Source organism: Callorhinus ursinus, unplaced genomic scaffold (assembly GCF_003265705.2).
Source record: "Callorhinus ursinus isolate GAN/ISIS: 27379988/994484 unplaced genomic scaffold, GSC_fseal_2.0 scaffold35, whole genome shotgun sequence".
NCBI classification, from domain to species: Eukaryota; Metazoa; Chordata; class Mammalia; order Carnivora; family Otariidae; genus Callorhinus; species Callorhinus ursinus.
Window position 1 is genome coordinate 8,948,665 of NW_027397097.1, and position 18,792 is coordinate 8,967,456.

The window sequence follows — 18,792 nt, forward strand, 5'->3', positions numbered from 1 at the left end:
TTTCATTTCTCTAACTTGTGACCGCATTCTGAGAACAATCCTATGAAATAGGAAGGGCAGATATTAACACACCCATTTCAGAATTGGGGAAAATCAAGTTTTGAGGTAATATGACTTACAACACGATAGTTAATAAGTCACAGTATCAGGATGAGAACTAGGAGTCCCAAGGTGATACTTCTGCCGCCTCCAGGCTGCCTGTTTCTTCAGGTTCTTAAGCATGTCCCAGGAGATGCCGGATTAAGGGGAAGTGCGAGAGCTCTACTACAGAGGTTGAAGTGCAACAGGAGGGTGTCTTGCTCCACTTTCTGCACTGAGATGGCAGTCCTGTCTCCTTAAAAAACTCTCTCAACTGATGGTCAGGTTGTGAAAGAGGTTGAATTCCAGAGAGCCCTTAAGTCTCTGAATCTCAATTCGGAAAAAAAAAAATCTTTGAAAATACCTAATAATAATAATAATAGCCAACCCACAGTATTAAGGGATATAGCTCATAAGAATTTGCCATGATCAGTAAGGTGGGTGAGTAAACAACAAACAAACAAAAACCCAGCTGCTCTGAGATTCAAAAACTCAAAAGCAGTTATTCTCAAAAGGATATTTGTTTTCTGAGGGAAAAAAAGCTATGTTAGAATCTTGTCTCTACTACTGTAACATATTAAAATTGGGGGTGAGGGGTGTGGCATTGTGTTCCCCAAACATTTCCATGGAATGTATTCATTCATTGATGAAATAGCAAAAAAGTGAAGCGAAAAACAATAGAGTGATGAGACAGAAAGATGCTAATACATATTCAGTGATGAAATTTTTCAATGATCAAAAAATATGAAAACTTCTTTAAAAACAAGTTTGACTGTTGAATCACAGACCTGTACCTCTGAAACAAATAATACATTTTATGTTTAAAAAAAAAAAAGAAGATAGTAGGAAGGGAAAAATAAAGGGGGGGGGAATTGGAAGGGGAGACGAACCAGGAGAGACGATGGACTCTGAGAAACAAACTGAGGGTTCTAGAGGGGAGGGGGTGGGGGGATGGGTTAGCCTGGTGATGGGTATTAAGGAGGGCACTATTGAATGGAGCACTGGGTGTTATACGCAAACAATGAATCATGGAACACTACATCAAAAACTAATAATGTAATGTATGGTGATTAACATAATAAAATAAAATAAAAAAACAAGTTTGAAGAGGTTTCTGTAATGTGAGGCTTTCTAGAACTGTTATATGCTAATATTCATGAGTAGGGGCATAGTATATACTGACTCCAAATGTATTTGTTCCCAGATTCCTGTTTTAAAGGATATAGTTTAGGAAATGCTAAATAGATAATATTCTGGGTCCTGGTAGCCAATTTTTTAATGCAGAATGGGAATGGAGGTGATATTTAATATTTGGTGAGTTGTTCCTTTGTGTCAAGTAATGTGCTGGTACTCTTGCACACATAATCATTATTAATTCTCACCAAAGCTCTTTAAAGTAGATATTATTGGCCCCAGATTGCAGATATGAGCACTTGGGCTCTGGGTAGCTAATCAGCACAAAGTCATTTAGCTGTTAAATTGAAAGACCAGGAATGGAATGATGCTTTTCTGTAAAGCCCTTACTCTTTCTGAGACATCAGAATCATGCACCTTGTTATTTATAAAGCAGAGCCGACATGTTGATTCCTTCTAGTATAATTTTCTTAAAAATGTAAATGCCAGAACATTTAACATGCCAGCTTTCTTTCCCCACCCCTAGCTTCTAGAATGCACTCAACCCAGATAGGATCAAATAGAGGGGCATCCTGCAGGCCCAAATCTCTTTAGGACTTCCCTCTTTGCATGTCCATCTCTAGGCTGTGAGCTCTGTGAAAGCAGTGACAATGACATATTCCTCTTAAAGTCCTAATGTTACTTACAGTATTTTATACTATTTGCAAAATGAATGTCCAGATTAAATTTGTATAGTACTTTGTATTCGATAGATATTGAGCTAATGTGTAATGATTTGATATTTATCAAGTTTTTTTTATTTTTAAGTAAGTACATGGATTGGTTACTTTTAATATAAATCTCTTATCTCCTCTCTGAGTTCCAATTTCTTCACTGACAAAATGGGCATTTCATTCCATGGATGGCAGTGAAAATAATATTTATATTTATCTAGAATTTATATAGCACTGGGATACTTTACAAATACTAACTCAATTTGTATAGTAATCACTTAATTTGCAGAACAGCCCCACTTTATGGATGAGAAAACTGAGGAGAAGAGACTTACTAACTTACCTCCGTTTACAAACCTGGTAAAAGTGAAACAACCAGCAAAGGGCTTGGTGAAGACTAGGCCAATTATAAGGGCCTGTGTTCCTGCTCAGCCCGTGGCTGATGTCCTAAAGCCTCCCATTTCACGTAAGTACCATCCAAACACAGGAGAAAACAACAAAACCTACATATATGTTTCAGTTATAACATTTCTTGGATTAACTCAGACTCAGCAGCTCCTCACTTTGAGAGCCCGCTATGGGTTTCACTAGAAGAGCCACAAACAGACTATTTTCTCTGCTTGGCGTTGGCCATCTTCAAAGCCCAGCACACAGCAGGGACTCAGGAGAACAAGGTTCCGAGAGGCTAATAATGGTGACCAGGACTTGTACTCATGTCTGTCTGGCTACAAACCCCGTAGTCTTTCCATTAAATCACGATAAATTATGAAGGGGACCAATGGGTCATGTAGAGACTTTCAACTCCATAGCACATGGGATTCCCACAATTCTCGCTTGACAAATACCTGTGACCCTACTTATTCCAGATTTTGCTATAGATGCTAAGGCTGTAAAGATGAATGAGACGTAGTCATCTGGAGAAGAATTCTCCAGTTACACTCTAGTTGGGAGCTAGTGCTTTGTCAGTCTGCCTTTCTCAGCCCTCGCTGCTATTGAGTACTGAGGACATTTACACAGCAGACTCGGCCAAGAGTAGCTCTAGAACTCCCACATCTCTAGCAGGTGGGTTCTGGCATGCATCTGGCTGCCTTAACCTGATCTTCATGTGTCTAGAATAACCCTAAGCACTCCCATAGCCAACAAGCTACGCTGTTCCCACTTATCCTTGTTTCTTCAACTTTCAGTTTTCATTTCCTGAAGGCATCCTAAGTCTCAAAATGGAGCGATAGGCCCGGCCAGAGCCCCTGTCCCACATGACTCATGCTGGTCCCTCTTCCTCCTCGCGGCTTTCTGGGTCAGGGTTACTTGGGGCTAGGTAAGTCTTGGAGAATGAAAAAACACCCACCATATCAGACTACAAGGACCATCTTGCATTTGTTTTCTATAGCTGCACAAACTTAGAGGCTTAAAATAACACAAGTTTATTATCTCCCAGTTTTCACGAATTAAGGGTTGAGCACATTTTAACTGGGTCCTCCACTCAGATCTCAGAGCCAGCTGCTTCCTCACCAAGAGGATCTGCTAGGGAAAGATTCACTTCCAAACTCATTCAGGTGATTGGAAGGATTTATCTCCTTGCAGTTGTAGGAGTGCAGGGGACAGGTGGGTGGATTTAAGATGGGACCATTTAAGAGGCTGCTATAATAGGGTGATGGGTGGGCAGTGGTTCAGGGATTGGAGAAGAGAAGAATGAATGGTTTAGGTACTAATTTTGGAGGTAAAATTGAGACAACATGAAGGCTGTGTGTGTTTAGGTTTAGCGCATGCTGCTAACTGCACTTCACAATTTTATATGCCACATCACATAAGTCATTTTATATCCTTCCGTAAACTTTGCATCTGTTTGTCTGCCTTCCACCGTGATCTATATGACCCTCTGAGCTTTCATCCTTCAGGTGTCAGGCACAATATTTCACCAAGGCTGGGCTCACTTTCACATGAATTCATAGCAGGGTGAATGCTGTTTCCCCTTCATGGCCCCAGCATGTCGAGCCCTCCTTCCACTGCTAACATGATTTAAGCAAGCCTCTAATGTGTCACTGATTCCAGATATCTTTTACCAAGCTCTCCAATGGGGTCACTGTTTAAGAAGCGTCTGCTCATGATTTAGTGACAGTTGCCTCACCCTGTCATAATAATAACATCAATGTCTATCAAAAAGCCATGTGTTGGAAACCTAATCTCTGGTCATAGAAGTCAGGAGAATCGTTCCCCTTAGGGGGTTACAGACTGGAAGGGGAAAGAAGGGAGCCTTCTGGGGTGCCAGAAGTGTTCTCTGTCTTTATCTGGTGGTGGTTCCATGGCTGTGTTTACTGTGTAAAAAGTCATCAAGCTACCCTTATGATCTGTGTGCTTTACTATATGTGAGTTATGCCTCAGTGAAAACAAATGAAGAAAAGAAAGAAAAAAAATAACCTTGTGCCGTTCCTGAAACATATCTATAATTCTTGGAAGGGGAGTTTTATGATCTCCATTATTAAAAAAAAAAAAAAAATGGAGGTTCAAGTTTCAGTGACTTCCCCAAAGTCACATGGATAACCAGAGGCAGAGTCAGGATACAAGCCCATGTTGTTCTCATTCCAAAAGCTGTGCTCTCTCAATTATAGGACTAAGGGTCTGTAGGACTCATTTCTGCCCTGGATTGTTTTTTAGTCCCTTGTATACAATGACCTCTGGCTCCATATGTGTCCCTCAGTATGCATGTTAGACACTGTATTCTGTTATGGTTGGCTTACTGGGACACACGAGGCCACAGTCCCTTGCACGGGGGCAAACTATGATCTTTACATCACTTATCCAAGGGAAAGGCAAGCTCTGAGATGGGAAATAAAACTGAGGGGCAAGGGGCTCAGCCCGTGCAGAGGGGATGTTTCTGCCTCTTGCTGGGCCTCTGAGGTTGAGCATTCCTCAGAGGTAGAGGATGATGGCCTGTGCCACCTGGGGTTGGGAAGGCACTGGTATGGAAGCCAAAATCTTCAAATGATGCACCTTCCTTCATATGAGATTATCCAGCTTATCTTCCCTTTGTATTCCTTTGGCAGTGCATGTTTAAGTGGGAAAAAAATCTCCTACATCGTTCCTCCCCCAAAACACAGATTCCTGAGCCTTACTTCAGACATACATCATCAGAATATCTGGAACCTGAGCTATTCTAATGAGTTTCCTTGAGGAGTTTCTTTTAATACACCCAAGTGTAAGAGTCACTGCCCTGGAATTTAGGACAGTGATTTGAGACGTGCCAGTACTTTCTCTAGGGAGTTCTACTGACACTCAACCTTAAAAGGGAAGTAGCTCCCCTCTGAGTTCAGAAGGCAGATGACTATAGCAAGAAAGCCCTGAGGAAAATAGTAGAGGGTCTTTTTTTTTTTTTAAACATTTTATTTATTTATTTGAGAGAGAGAAGAGCAGGGGGAGAGGGAGAAACAGGCTCTCCGCAGAGCAGAGAGCCTGATGCGGGATTCGATCCCAGGACTCTGGGATCATGACCTGAGCCTAAGGCAGATGCTTAACTGACTGAGCCACCCAGGTGCCCCCAGTAGAGAGTCTTTGAGGCCAGACTCCCAGACTCACCACAGAGACCCTGACTCACACCAAACTTGAGGCTTTTGATTATTATTATTATTTATTATAATAATAATAATTATTTATTTTTAGATACTTGATGTAAAATCCACCTTTGTAAAGCTTTAGTGTTTGGCCAACACGATGTCATTGTAACCACATATAGGCAAGATACAAAACAATTCCATCACCCCCCAGCCAAATTTCCTTGTATCCTTTTCTAGTCTCTGTATTCCCACCTCTAGTCTCTGTGACCACTGATCTGTTTCTCTTTTGCCTTTTCCAGAATGATGACATTCTATGTAAATGAAATCACAAAGCCTTTTGTGTCTGGTTTCTTTCACTTTCTCAGCATAGTACATTTGTTACTATGTAGTTCATGGTGCTGTGTGTTTCAGGAGTTCGTTGCCTCTCATTGCTGAGTCATACTCCATTGTATGGACATACCACCGTTTGTGTGAGCAAAGAGGAATTGCCCTAAGATGGGGTTGGGGGGGGCTGGGTGTGTGATTGAGAGCCCTCAGCTGGAATGTGACGGGGTGACCCTGAACTGCCTCTGGATATCACCCAAGCACCATGAATGGAGAATAATGCCTTAGATATATGGACACCCCTTACTAGGAACGTGTTTTATAAAAGGTGGCCATAGAATGCCAAGATTTACTTATAGATTTCAAATCTGATTTTGAGGACATTGGTGAAGGGACATCAGAATGTCTGTCTGCTTTTGCAACAAGTTGCCTTGTTGCAGACTGAGGGTGAAGAGCACTGAAACTGTAGTAACAAGTCCAAGGATCTGCTACTTTCCAGTGAGGGGAACTTGGGGAAGCTCTGTTCACTGGGAAGTCCCAGTTTACTTCATCTAACTCCTTCCTGCCCTGCTTACCTTCCCTAAGTCTTAGAGATTGAGGTAGGGTAGCAAATGCCAGACACTGTCAGAACTCTGAATTTATTTACACGTTAATTATTTTTAGGGGCATTTCTGCATGTGTTACATCTGTACCATTAAAAATGTGTTATATTTGTATTACTATAAATCTGTGTGGCTCAAAGGTAGTATATACCCCCATCTTGAGGTAGAACCTCAAGAAACTTTGAAGGAAAGGAAGGAAGAGAAGCTATATAACATCCAGTTTAAACTCAGGCAGTTCAGTTTAAGAGTTACGTTGTCATAAATATTTTCCTAAATATTTTCAAGTATAAGAATGGGTCATTTTGATTTTGGTGAGTATGGACAAATTAAAATCCCTTAATTTTTTTGTTTGTTTGAAAGTTTCATATTTGATATGTACCCTAAAAGCTATCAAGTTAAATTGTTAATTATAAGGTAAAAGATACATTCAAAACTTATGGTATAAAATATCATTTCGTTATACAGTTTACATATTACATCATTAAATTGGTTCAAATGTCCTAGTATGTTAAATATCAAATCTTCTAAAGTTCTGATAGGTTTGAAATAAAACTAACCCCTTTTTAGAATTGAAGTTTAGGCTGATGACATCAGAATCACTCTGATGAGTGAGAGTAACTGTATGGTTATTATGAAGTTAGAATACTTATAAAATTATATAATAGGGGTGCCTGGGTGGCTCCGATGGTTAAGCATCTGCCTTCAGCTCAGGTCATGATCCCAGGGTCCTGGGATGGAGTCCTACATTGGGCTCCCTGGTTGGTGGGGAGCCTGCTTCTCCCTCTGCCTTCTACTGTTCCCCCTGCTTGTGCTCTCTCTCTCTGTCAAATAAATAAATAAAATCTTAAAAAACAAAAGCTTAATACTTATAATAACATATACAGGTTAGGGGAAGTTCTGGTACATTGACTGGGGGCTTGCTATGCAGCATACCAAGGATATCTCCCCAGAGTAATAAACTTTAATAATATAAGATTCCTGCCTTCATGGGACTCACAGTCTAAAGGGTATCTGTGGTGGGGCAGGAGGAGAGACGGATGAAAGGATAATTCTGATTCAACTGATAACATTCTGTATGGTAGATATAGTTACAATGATATGAGACCATAAAAGACACTGAACCTTGAGTGTTTGTGAGAATAGTCTCCTTTCTCTGTGCCCCAATTTCCTCAGAAACTACCTCATAGTGTAGTCATGAGGATTAAATGAGCTAATATCTGTGAACTACTCGGCACACAGCAGATACTATTTAAAAAATTTAAATAAACAGATAGCCCAAAGGATCTGATGGTAAGATCTGGAGAAGGGAGGGCAGAGCAAGTTCAGAGCTATGCTCAGGTTCTTTTTGGCAGGAGCATAAGACGTGAGGAGTGAAGCTGAAAGCTGTGGGTGTGGGGAGTTGTTATGGTGAGCACGGTAGACCATCCTAAGGCTGTTGGGTTTTACCCTGAGTGTAATGAGAAGCAATGAAAGGATTTTATTTATTTAATATTTATTTATTCACTATTTATTCATTTTTAGAGAGAGAGAGAGCATGAGCAGGAGGGGCAGAGGGAGAGAGAGAGAATCCCAAGTAGACTCTGTACTGAACATGGAACCTGACTCAGGACTCCATCTCAGGACCTGGAGATCATGATCGGAGCAGAAACCCAGAGTTGGATGCTCAACCGACTATGCCACCCAGGGGCTCTGCAATAAGAGGATTTTAAATCAGGTAGTGAGCTGGAAGGACCAGAACCAAGGAACCCAGCAAAGATTCTTTGTGATATTACAACTAATAAAAGCTGGTGACCTGAACTAGGGAGGTGAAGAAGTAGTAAGGAGGTAGAATCAACAGATCTTTAGGAAAGGTTGTAAGGAGTTGAGAAGATAGGGATCTAAGTGTGATTCCCAAGTGTCTGGCTTCCATGTCTTGGGGACTGGAAGAGACATTCGCTAGCAGAGAGACTGGCAGGGGAGGAAGAGAAGGCACCAGATGTGGCCAAGATGAATGTTGCGCGTGGAACCCCGTCTGTCTGGGCAGTTGGGGACACACAGGTGGTGACCGCTCACTCCAGGGCCTGAATGGATGGTGTCCCGGTGGCTGTACCACAAGCAAGGGAGAGATGATGGGACATTGCTGTCCTTGATTTGGGTGTGTGGAACTGAGGGCCAACTCAGTTGCGGGCTAGATGGCTCTTCCAGGGAATAAGCCCAAAGCTGGATGGAGCTCAGTGCTGAGCAACAAAGTTAAATAAAGCCCAGAAAAGGGGGAGTTAGGGAAAGGGGAAAATGAGCACCCTGGAGGGTCTGTGGAGCTGCCAGTGTCTGCCACGGCTGCAGGTCCCTCCTGAGGAGAGCAGCCCCACAAGGTCCTTCCTGATGAGTCACTGCGGTCAGGCACATGGGTCTCAAGCAAAAACAAGCCAGCTACCTGTCCTACAGTGATCAGCCCAGGGCCTGATGCCTGGGCCGATGATGTACAATGATGTGCAAGGAGGTAGTTACTGTTCCCCATCCCTACCACCGTCCCAACACAGCGTGGAAAGAAAAAAAAAGTCACTAAGAACACTCGATATTAGATAGTGGCAAATGTGTTCACGCATGTACTCTCTCAGTAAGGGTAAACAGCTCCCATAGATAGGAGTATACTGAACCACATTGAGCTATTCCCTGAGTGTTGGGGCCCAGAGTGATTTTCTAGCAGTGAAAGAGATGACACCATGCCTATCTCATGCCCAGTATTTGCGTGCAATCAATCCCATTATTATCCACTTTTGCCAGAGGAAGAAACTGAGGCTCAACATGTAACATTGTTATAAAAGCCAAAAATCAAACTCATTCATTGAGTAGGTAGAACTCCTAGTCTGCAGCTAACTGGGATATTTTCCCCTCTATTCTACACTGCCTTGCACTATTTTGATAAATATAATTCAATCATCTGCCTATGATAAGTTTTATTAAAATGTCAAGAGGCTTACCAGTCAGAATGAAAATGCAGGATAAAAAACATATGTGTGGATTTTACTAAACCCCACTCTGTTGGAATATAATTCCTACTGTTCAACAAATCCAGGCTCTCTCATCTCTATTCTATTGTGCTAAGAACACAAAGTGATAGGAGGAATAATGTTTTCCTTTTTCTCTGCTCAAGCTTTGAGCTTAACGCTGGACACAGCATGCTGTTTTTGGTCCGAAAGCCAGGGAATTTGATAGTTACCGCACTAATGCATTTCGCTTCATCTAAAATCTTATTCCCCAAGTTTGGAACAACTGGCTACCGTCTACGGTAAAACTTTATCTGCCTGGTTTTTTCTTTTCTGCAAAAACCACCCATCATAATACACGGTTATTTTTTGTTATTATTAAAACCACAAAAACTCCTAACCTCTGGTAAGAAAACATGAAAGGAAGCCCAAACAGCAGTGGGTTCTTGCTCGGCTCTGCCCTGCTCTACCCCACACCAAGGCTTTCAGGAGGCAAAAGTTGGCATTATCAGGGGCCTCAAAGGCACACCAGTTGCGGGGACGTACATCCAGGAACAAAGTGAAATCTTTCCTGAACAAGCGATTATCAAATTACAAACCTGTCACAGGCCCTTCCTGGGAAGGGTCAGCACCTTCCCTTGTTCCCAACAGACAAAGAATGTGTGACAGGCCAATCAATACTTCAGTTAACTAAACTGGCTAATAACAGCACTGACAGTGCACAAAGGGTGGTTTAAAGACAATGAAATAAAAGTGCCTTTTTATGGACTTTTTTTCTTTCGTATTCAACAGCTTATGGGTCCTGCTTTTTCTTTTTCTTTTTTTCCCTTTTTCTTTCACGACACGCGGCCGAGGGTGACTCTAAACTCAAATATAAAAGGAGAGGAGACATAACTCCCAGCTAATGATGTACATGGGGGGCATGCTTCCTCAAGAACAAAGGAGTGGCCGAGGAGGGGAGGGAAGCCAACTGAGTTATCAGCTTCCGGCGGATGATGGAGGAGGCCCAAATCAATTGTCATTAACTAATTACTCTTCTCCTTTTGTCAGCATAAATTGGTTCATCCAATGTGTTTTCCAAGTGTGTCAGGTGAATTGCATTAAAAAGGATAAACAGCACTCTTTTCCATACACTCTGTCGAAAATCTTAACAGCTTAATTGTTGTTCTGCTGATTAGAAAGGCAGCATGGTGTAGTAATTAAGGGCCAGGTCTGGAACGACTCAGGTCTGAAGTGTCCTCCAACACCTCCTAGTGCTAGGGCCGGGAGCAAGTTTCTTACCAGCAAAATGAGAAGAACAGTCAGGGTGGTATGAGAATTTTAAAGAGGAAACATCGATTTTCTTTTAAAGATTTTATTTACTTGAGATAGAGCAAGAGTGAGAGAGCGAGAGCACAGAGGGAGAGGGAGAAGCAGACTTTCCTCGATTTTAGAAAGTAAAATAAAGATATGATGTAAAGTACTAGGCATGGTGACCGGCGCACAGTGAGATAACACACATGTGATGGTAGAGTTGTCAGTCTTTCCTAGTGATAGGTAGGGGCCATAGAGACACGGGGGCTGCATCTCTTCAATGCAAAATACCCAGATTCTCAAAAATAACTCATTTAATCAGCGATATCAATAATTCTAGCATCTTGGCTCCACAAAATGTCATGGTTATGAAGCACTTTCCTAACCAACAGCATTTTTAATTTTTTAATTTTTATTATATATTTTTAAGATCTTTATTTATTTGACAGAGAGAGCGCGAGAGAGAGAGTGTACAAGCAGGCAGAGCAGCAGGCAGAGGGAGAAGGAGAAGCAGACTCCCCTCTGAACAAGGGGCCGGATGCAGGGCTCAATCCCAGGGTTCTGGGATCGTGACCTGAGCTGAGGGCAGATGCTTCACCGACTGAGCCACTCAGGGGCCCCTTAACATCATTTTTCCAAAAGATATATTTATTCTTTTTTCATTTTGAGGGGCATAAAGAGAGAGGATCCCAAGCAGACTTCTCAGAGCCCCACAGGGGGCTCAATCCCAGGACCCTGAGATTATGACCTGAACTGAAATCAGGAGTCGGCTGCTTAACCGACTGAGCCACCCAGGTGCCCCACTAACCAACAGCATTTTTAATTGTCAGAACATTTGCCAAGGGAAATAGGTTTGGAATTAGTATTGCAGAAGGGGAGATTGAAGCTGAGTGAGGTCGTATAACTGGTCAGTGTCCTCAGCCACAAGTTGTAAACCCCACGCAGTGAACGGGGTACAACATTCAGCTTTGGTAATCAGACCTGGGTTTCAGTCTTTGCTTCCCAACTTCCTCACTGTATGACAGTGAGCACCTTGCTTAACTTCTCTATGCTTCACTCTCCTCATCTGCAAAAAGGAGGATATTTTGATATTTTGGTCTCTGTTACTCAATCCCTTGTGAGTTAGTTCCCTTGAACTTCACCCCGGGTGGCTTATACTAATAAAGTGAAGTTTCTCCATCTGCAAAGTAAAACTCAGACGCTGGGACAGTTAACCACTCTTTCCTGACATGTCATCTCTTTCTGTTAGGTAGAAGAAATACACCACTCTTGCTGGATGTCATTCATCCAACACATATTTATTAAATGTTTACCATGTGCTAGACATTGCTTCAGGAGCAAAGATTAAAATGGTAAATGCAACAAACCCATGTTTGATATGTATAGGATGGTCCTTATAATTGTGGGGATACAGAATTAATCAAATAAGTATCTGATCATAGCATGGTAAGGGCTAAGAGGAAAGTGACCTGGTGCCACATGAACATTTAGGAGACTCATATGGGTCCCTAGCGAGGCTTCCCTGAGGATGTCTCATTTGTGTGGGTTCTGACAGATGAGTAGTAGGAGTTAGCTGAAGGGTTGCAAAGACCCAGTGGCGCAAAGGACACGGAACATTTAAGGAACTGATAAGGGTAAGGCAAGAGTAGTGTCTGAGCTGGACAGAACCTTGATATTTACCCTAAGAGGACAGGACGCTGACGGAAGTTGTCAGCGTATGCGGATGGGGGTGGAGGAAATGAACAAGATTTGCATTTTGCAAAGATCACTCTGGTGGCGAAGAACCGAGGAGAGGAGGATGGTGAGTGGAGAGAGACAGAGTAGGAAGGCATCTCTGTGTGCAATCATTTCATAATTCCTCACAAAAATGTTGTTCTTATTACAGTTTGAAACATGAGGAGCCCACACATTTCACGGGCATTAATCTATTTCCTCCAGGCCCCAGAACTGGTAAGAAACAGCTGGAAGACTGGGTTATCGGAGACAGAGAGACCTGGGTTCAAATCGTGACTTAAAGCACAGCCTACGTGGCCGCACGTCCCCCACCGCATGTGTCAGGGTGAGCTTGCATGTGGAAACTGGGCTCCTCTCGACAGAGAGGAACGTAAGTAAAGTCGAGTCCTCAGTCTTTCATGTGACACCCACCTGCGCAGAGGCATGCACATGTGAATTGAATTCATAGACATAAACAAGTACATTTTTTCAAAAAAAGAAAAATATATAAAATGGAAGTGGCTTAGAGGCAGAGTGGTTCTCCTCTAGGGGTGAGCAGGATGGGAGGTACAGCCTTGCACCCCCACATAGCTGCTGGGGATGACTCAGCTCATTGATCAGTCTGCCCCATCTTTGCTGGGGATGACTCAGCTCATTGATCAGTCTGCCCCATCTTTGCTTTTCTCCTGAAAGCCACCGTGCCTTTGTCCAGGCTGAACCCTCTGTCTGGAAAGCCTGTACCTGCCATCAATTGGCAAGCATCTCTCCTATCTCTCTCTCTTTTTTAAAGATTTTATTTATTTATTTATTTGACAGAGAGACACAGCGAGAGAGGGAACACAAGCAGGGGGAGTGGGAGAGGGAGAAGCAGGCTCCCCGCTGAGCAGGGAGCCCGATGTGGGGCTCGATCCCAGGACCCTGGGGTCATGACCTGAGCTGAAAGCAGAGACTTAACGACTGAGTCACCCAGGCAACCCTCTCCTAACTTTTAGAATCATCTCCATATTCCACTTATCCTGGAAACCTTTTCAGAACTGCCCTCCCCCAGCTCCCAGCACAGAACTAACTCTCCTATATCCCAGCCCAGACCTTAATGGGCACTCCTTCCTGCTTCAAACTTCTCCAACTCTGGACTCTGAACTCCTTGAAGGCAGGGACTTTACCATCTGGCAAATGTTGGAGAGTGAATGGAAGGGAGGAAGAAAGGAAAAAAGAAGGTGGAGAGAGAAAGAAGGGAGGGAGGAAGTGCAGCTTCTGAGTTGTAGCTTCAGAGACGTTATACCCCATGGTGCCTGAGTAGCAAATATGGACCCATGCTGAGCCCTGCTGGACTGCAGTGAAGAGGGGAGGAAACTAAAAGTTCCTGCTGGGTGATGACCAGGCTGCTATGTCTGGGAAAAAGGGAAGAAAGAGCCCTGTGACTGAGATGGATTTGTTTTACTCAAGGAGGTAAGAAGACAAAAGGTCTTCTGGGTGGCGGCCGGATAAATCCCAGGCTCTCCTGCAGAAATGACATTGTTCCTGAGGAGCACCCATCCATGGCTAAAGAGGCTTGGGGAGAGTGCTGGTCAGAGGATACTGTCCTTGGTCTAGGGCATCAGGGACTGGCCAGTGGCCCATCTGAGGAGGTTCCCGAATGCGTAGTTAGAACAGCTCAAGTACCAAGACTTAAGGTGCATCTAGACGATCAATAGGAAGATGTGTGCAAATAATTTGTTAATAAATTTTAGTGGTGAGCATAGGAAAACATATAAACTTGTTGAATCACTATGTTGTACACCTGAAACTAATGTAATATTGTGTGTCCATTATACTCAAATAAAATAAAAATATGAGAATATTCAGAAAAATGAAATCTAGAAAAAAAGTAAATTTTCGTGAATACAACAGTGTAATCACAAACTCAAGTGTACAAAAAAAAGACACATTATTTAATTTTTTAAAGCGATTTTATTTATACGAGAGAGAGAGAGAGAGAGAGAGAGCACGCACTAGTGGGGGTAGAAAGAGAGGAACTCTCTGTGCCAAAGGAGGAGCCAGACGCCGGACTCCGGACTCCAGGCCTGCTTGGGGCTCAATCCCAGGACCCCAGGACGCCGAGATCATGACCCAAGTCAAAACCAAGAGCCAGAGGCTTAACTGACAGAGCCACCCTGGTGCCCCACATCATTTAATTTTTTAAAATCTAATTAAACACAACTTTAAATATGATTTTTTTTTTAACATGACTTCAAATACATCTTTGATTTCAAGAAGCTGATAGAAAATCCAATCTCAGTAAATATGGGGGTCTGTTTCCCTCAAGGCTTGGAGAGTTTCCACCAGTCTTAGGTCTTCGGAGAGGGCCCTTAGGACTTTAGGCCAAGTGAGCCATGCTATAAAAAGACAGTTGCCTAGGGCCTCGACATTTCAAGTTCAGCAATTTGGCTTCTTTTCTACCATGCTGGCCTGTGGGGCCTCTGCTGAGGCTGGGAGCCCTGCGAGTCTGGTCCAGTCTTTTTGGTCTCCCAGGCTTGGCAAAGGTGATGCTGCTTTTGGTGGGTGGGGGGCCCAACCGAAGGCTGAGAGCCTCCACCTAGGACTCACAGCCCTAGATCCCTTGGCCTTCTTCACGTCTTCCAGAATCTTCTCCAGCTTCTGCCGTTTCCCCCCCCTTGTTTCTGCCTTTCTAATTTCTCTGACCCTCCCTTACCTATTACCTTAGTTACAACTGTAAAAGCCTTTCAATTCATTCTCTGTCTAAACAAGGAGTATAATCACTTCAAAGAATGGGCTCTCATAAAAGCCAGGAAAAGTTTCCCCTGGAGGAAGAGAATAAGAATTGTTGGCCTCCTCCTTAGGGTGGGGGCAGGTTCAGAAAGAGACAGGGACTGTCAGCTTCCATTCTTTCCATCTGTTTTTCCTCTTCAGGGGAAACAAAACACAATTAATATCTCAGTAAATTATCTTGACACAGTAAGTGCCTAAGTTTTGAATGATTTAATTTTTTTTTAAATTGTGATAAAATACACATGATATAAACTTTACCATCTTAACCACTTTTAACTGTACAGTTAGTGATAAGTACATTTACGTTGTTGTGCAACCAATCTCCGGAACTTTTTCATCTTGCAAAGCAAAAACTACCTAGTAAACAATTCCCTATTTCCCCTTCCTCCCAGCCTCTGGCAGCCACCATTCTACTCTCTGTTTCTATTAATTTGACAACTCTAGGTAACTCCTATAAATGGAATTGTAGAGTACTTGTTTTCTGTGACTGGTGTCACTTGGCATAAGTAAAGTTTCACTCATATTGTTGCATGTGTTCGAATTTCTATCCTTTTTAAGGCTGAGTAACAATTCATTTGCATGTATAGATCCCATTTGGCTTACCCATTCATCCATTGATGGACCCTTGGGTTGCTTCTACCTTCTGGCCATTGTAAATAATGCTAAGGACATGTGTGCACAGAATGATTTAGTTTCAACACACAAAGAAGCGTCAGTTTAGGAGTATTTTTATCATAACTGAACTTTTGGACATTTGCAAGCCAGAGCTCGGGTACCCTGTGAAATCCCTTGGGAGTGTGTCATGGAGATGGTGGCAGGAGAGGGGACTGAAGGCATCTGTTACCTTCCAGGCCCAGAGGTGTAGCTTAGAACACAACCACCTCCCGGGGCAGCTGGGAGGATTAAAGGGAGTGGCAAGTAGCAAGCAGCGGAAGGAAGGCAGCAGGCACGTAGTAGGAGTTCCACATACTTGCAATCCCTTTCCTTCCCTTTGGACTTGCCTTGCTCCAAGTGCAGGTGGCTTAGGGAGTACACAGGACCCACGGTTGCTTACAGTGCATCAAATATTCTGAAAATGATTAGATTGCAGATTCTGCCTTATGTATAGTCAAAACATTTAAAATACCATTAAACCTCTGCTTTCCCAGCTCTGTGGGTTCCTGCAACCTACAGCTCGCAAAATTTCTGTGTCTGCAGGGGTTCATAATATACTCTGGTCTCGATGCTGCGCTGTGCATGTTTCCACGAAATGATCATGGGGAAGAATGTGGTGCACTCGCCTCTTATTTTGAGATGACAGTTTTGCGTGACATTTGTCTCTCCCCTTGATTATGTATTTTTGCTCCCTGTGATCACTTTGTCATGGGGGTGGCAAGGGTCTCTGAAAGTTCTGTAATCTAGTTTATTTAGATTTTTGATTTTTAGATTTTTGTCCTATGGGCATCTTGTGTAGCAGAAAACTATAAGCTTCCATGTTGCAAGGGGCAAAGACAAGAGAAAGAAAAGAAAGGGCATTTATTAGTAGACACCGTTTATGGAGGTGAGGAACCTCCTGTGTCCTAGAGCCTTAGCTGGGTGCTTGATCGCTAATGTGTTAATGCTGCTTGAGAATCAAAAGTTAAGTGACTTGACTTAGTGGTAAATAACTTAGGATATACTAGGTCAGAAGGAACCCAGCCCTGACTGGCTCCTGTGTCTGTGCTCACGTCAACACCTGCCGTTTCTGTGGCCACTAAAAGTGAGTGCGACCCAGGTGCAGGAGATACAGAGGAGGCAAGGTTAGTGTGTAGAGTTTGCGTTCTAGGCTAGAGTATGTTTCTTTATTACACCTGACTATCTCCAGGCAGAAGTGACCCCCACAGAGTCAAGTATTCTGAGAGCTTAAAGACGGACACAATCACGTTAAGGCTAGTTGGAAAACCTTATGTGGACCTGAAGCCTTTGCAGGAAGAAGGGCGTTCTAGAAGAGAAACTTGCTGGTCAAAAATGCAGAAATAAGAAAACTGCAAATGGGATAGTGGAGACTGAAGATAGAAAGCTAAGGTTGTCATAAAAACGATGGTGAGGACTGAACTTACTGTCACCCTTAGACTGTGTTTTGCTGCACCTAAAAGAGATATTGGCGCGGGCATCAGTGCTTAAGCTACTCAGTGTGAGGTTCAGAACCTGGTCCTGGCTAGCTACTCTCCAAGGTGCTGGGTCACATGATCAGCAGGCAGCAGGAAGGTCAGACAGAGCAAAAATGAAATAGGCAAGGGAGGTGGCGGTCCCCTATAGGTCCCTTAAAATGCTCCTGTTAGCACTGCAGGCATATCATCCTGCCTACAACTCTGTGGGCTGGCCGCTTTTTGATGGCCAACCTCCTCCACCTGGCATCGTGCTACTTTTACAAGTATTCTTCCAGGCTCACCTCCTATCCCCACGCAGGGTAGAGGAGGGCTCCTGATTTTTTTTAAGATTTATTTATTTATCTGAGAGAGAGACAGACACAGAGCACAAACAGGGGGAGAGGCAGAGGGAGAGGGAGAAGCAGACTCCCCGCTGAGCTGGGAGCCCGATGCAGGACTCGATCCCAGGACCTGGAGATCATGACCTGAGCTGAAGGCAGATGCTTAATCATCTGAAACACCCAGGCACCCCAAGAAGGAGGGTTCCTGATTACCCCAGCCTCTCTCAAACCTCCAAGCCTGGCTGTAGCACCCTTCCTTCACCTACATTCATTTCCCTCTCTCCATCTGTGTCCTTACTTCTTTTCTTAAGACTAACTGGAAATTCCTTCCCTTAGTAAGGCCTTTCTCTTCTCTTCCAGGAAGAACGGGGCTGGCTGTTCCCTCCCAATGCTTCCACATGTCGTTGTGGTTATCTCTGTGAAGATTCTTACATGGCGCTACTCTAATTCTCTGTGTCCAAGTCTGTGCGCTCCACTAATGGTGTGCACCTCCAGGGCTCAGGAAGAGTTTATGGAATGAATGAATAAATGAATGAATGAATGAGTGAATGGGTGAGGGAGCAGCTGACTGAGTGAGTGACTTCTCCATCCCCGCAGACTGAAGCCAGATCTGCACCAGGGCAAGCGAACAGAGGAGTGAATGAGCGAGTCTAAGAGTGAAGAAATGAAGCAAGTTCACAGTGGGATGGGGATTGGATCCCTGCTCTGACCAACATGCTGGGACCACAGGCAGATATGGGAAGTGACAGGTAGAGGGAAACTCTCCTGAGACAGCTCCTGTGAACCTGCTGTAGAATTTAGTGAGTGACAGATGGTACTCAAGCAGCTTCTCAGGGAAAAGAAAAAAATCAATTGACCTAAAAAAAGCCCCAAACCCAACAAACCAAAAACACTAAAAGAGGATTAAAATATTAAAAGAAAGTGTATGCCTGTACAATTCTGTTGTTGTTGCTTTCAGCTGTACCTAGTAGAAATCTCTAGTAAAGTTCCCCCAATCCTCCCCCACCATTTCCCGTTTCATATAGAACAACATTCTCCAAAAGCAGTGTCCCCTGTCCAGTTATATCAGGCAGCCACAGCCCTCCTTGTAGCTGCACAAATAAATCACATCCCTGCTTTTTGAGATAAACAGCACATTTCAGTAAAGGCAGCCTGGGGGAGGAGAAAGAGGCCACCCTCGCCTTTGCAGAGATCTGAGGGCAA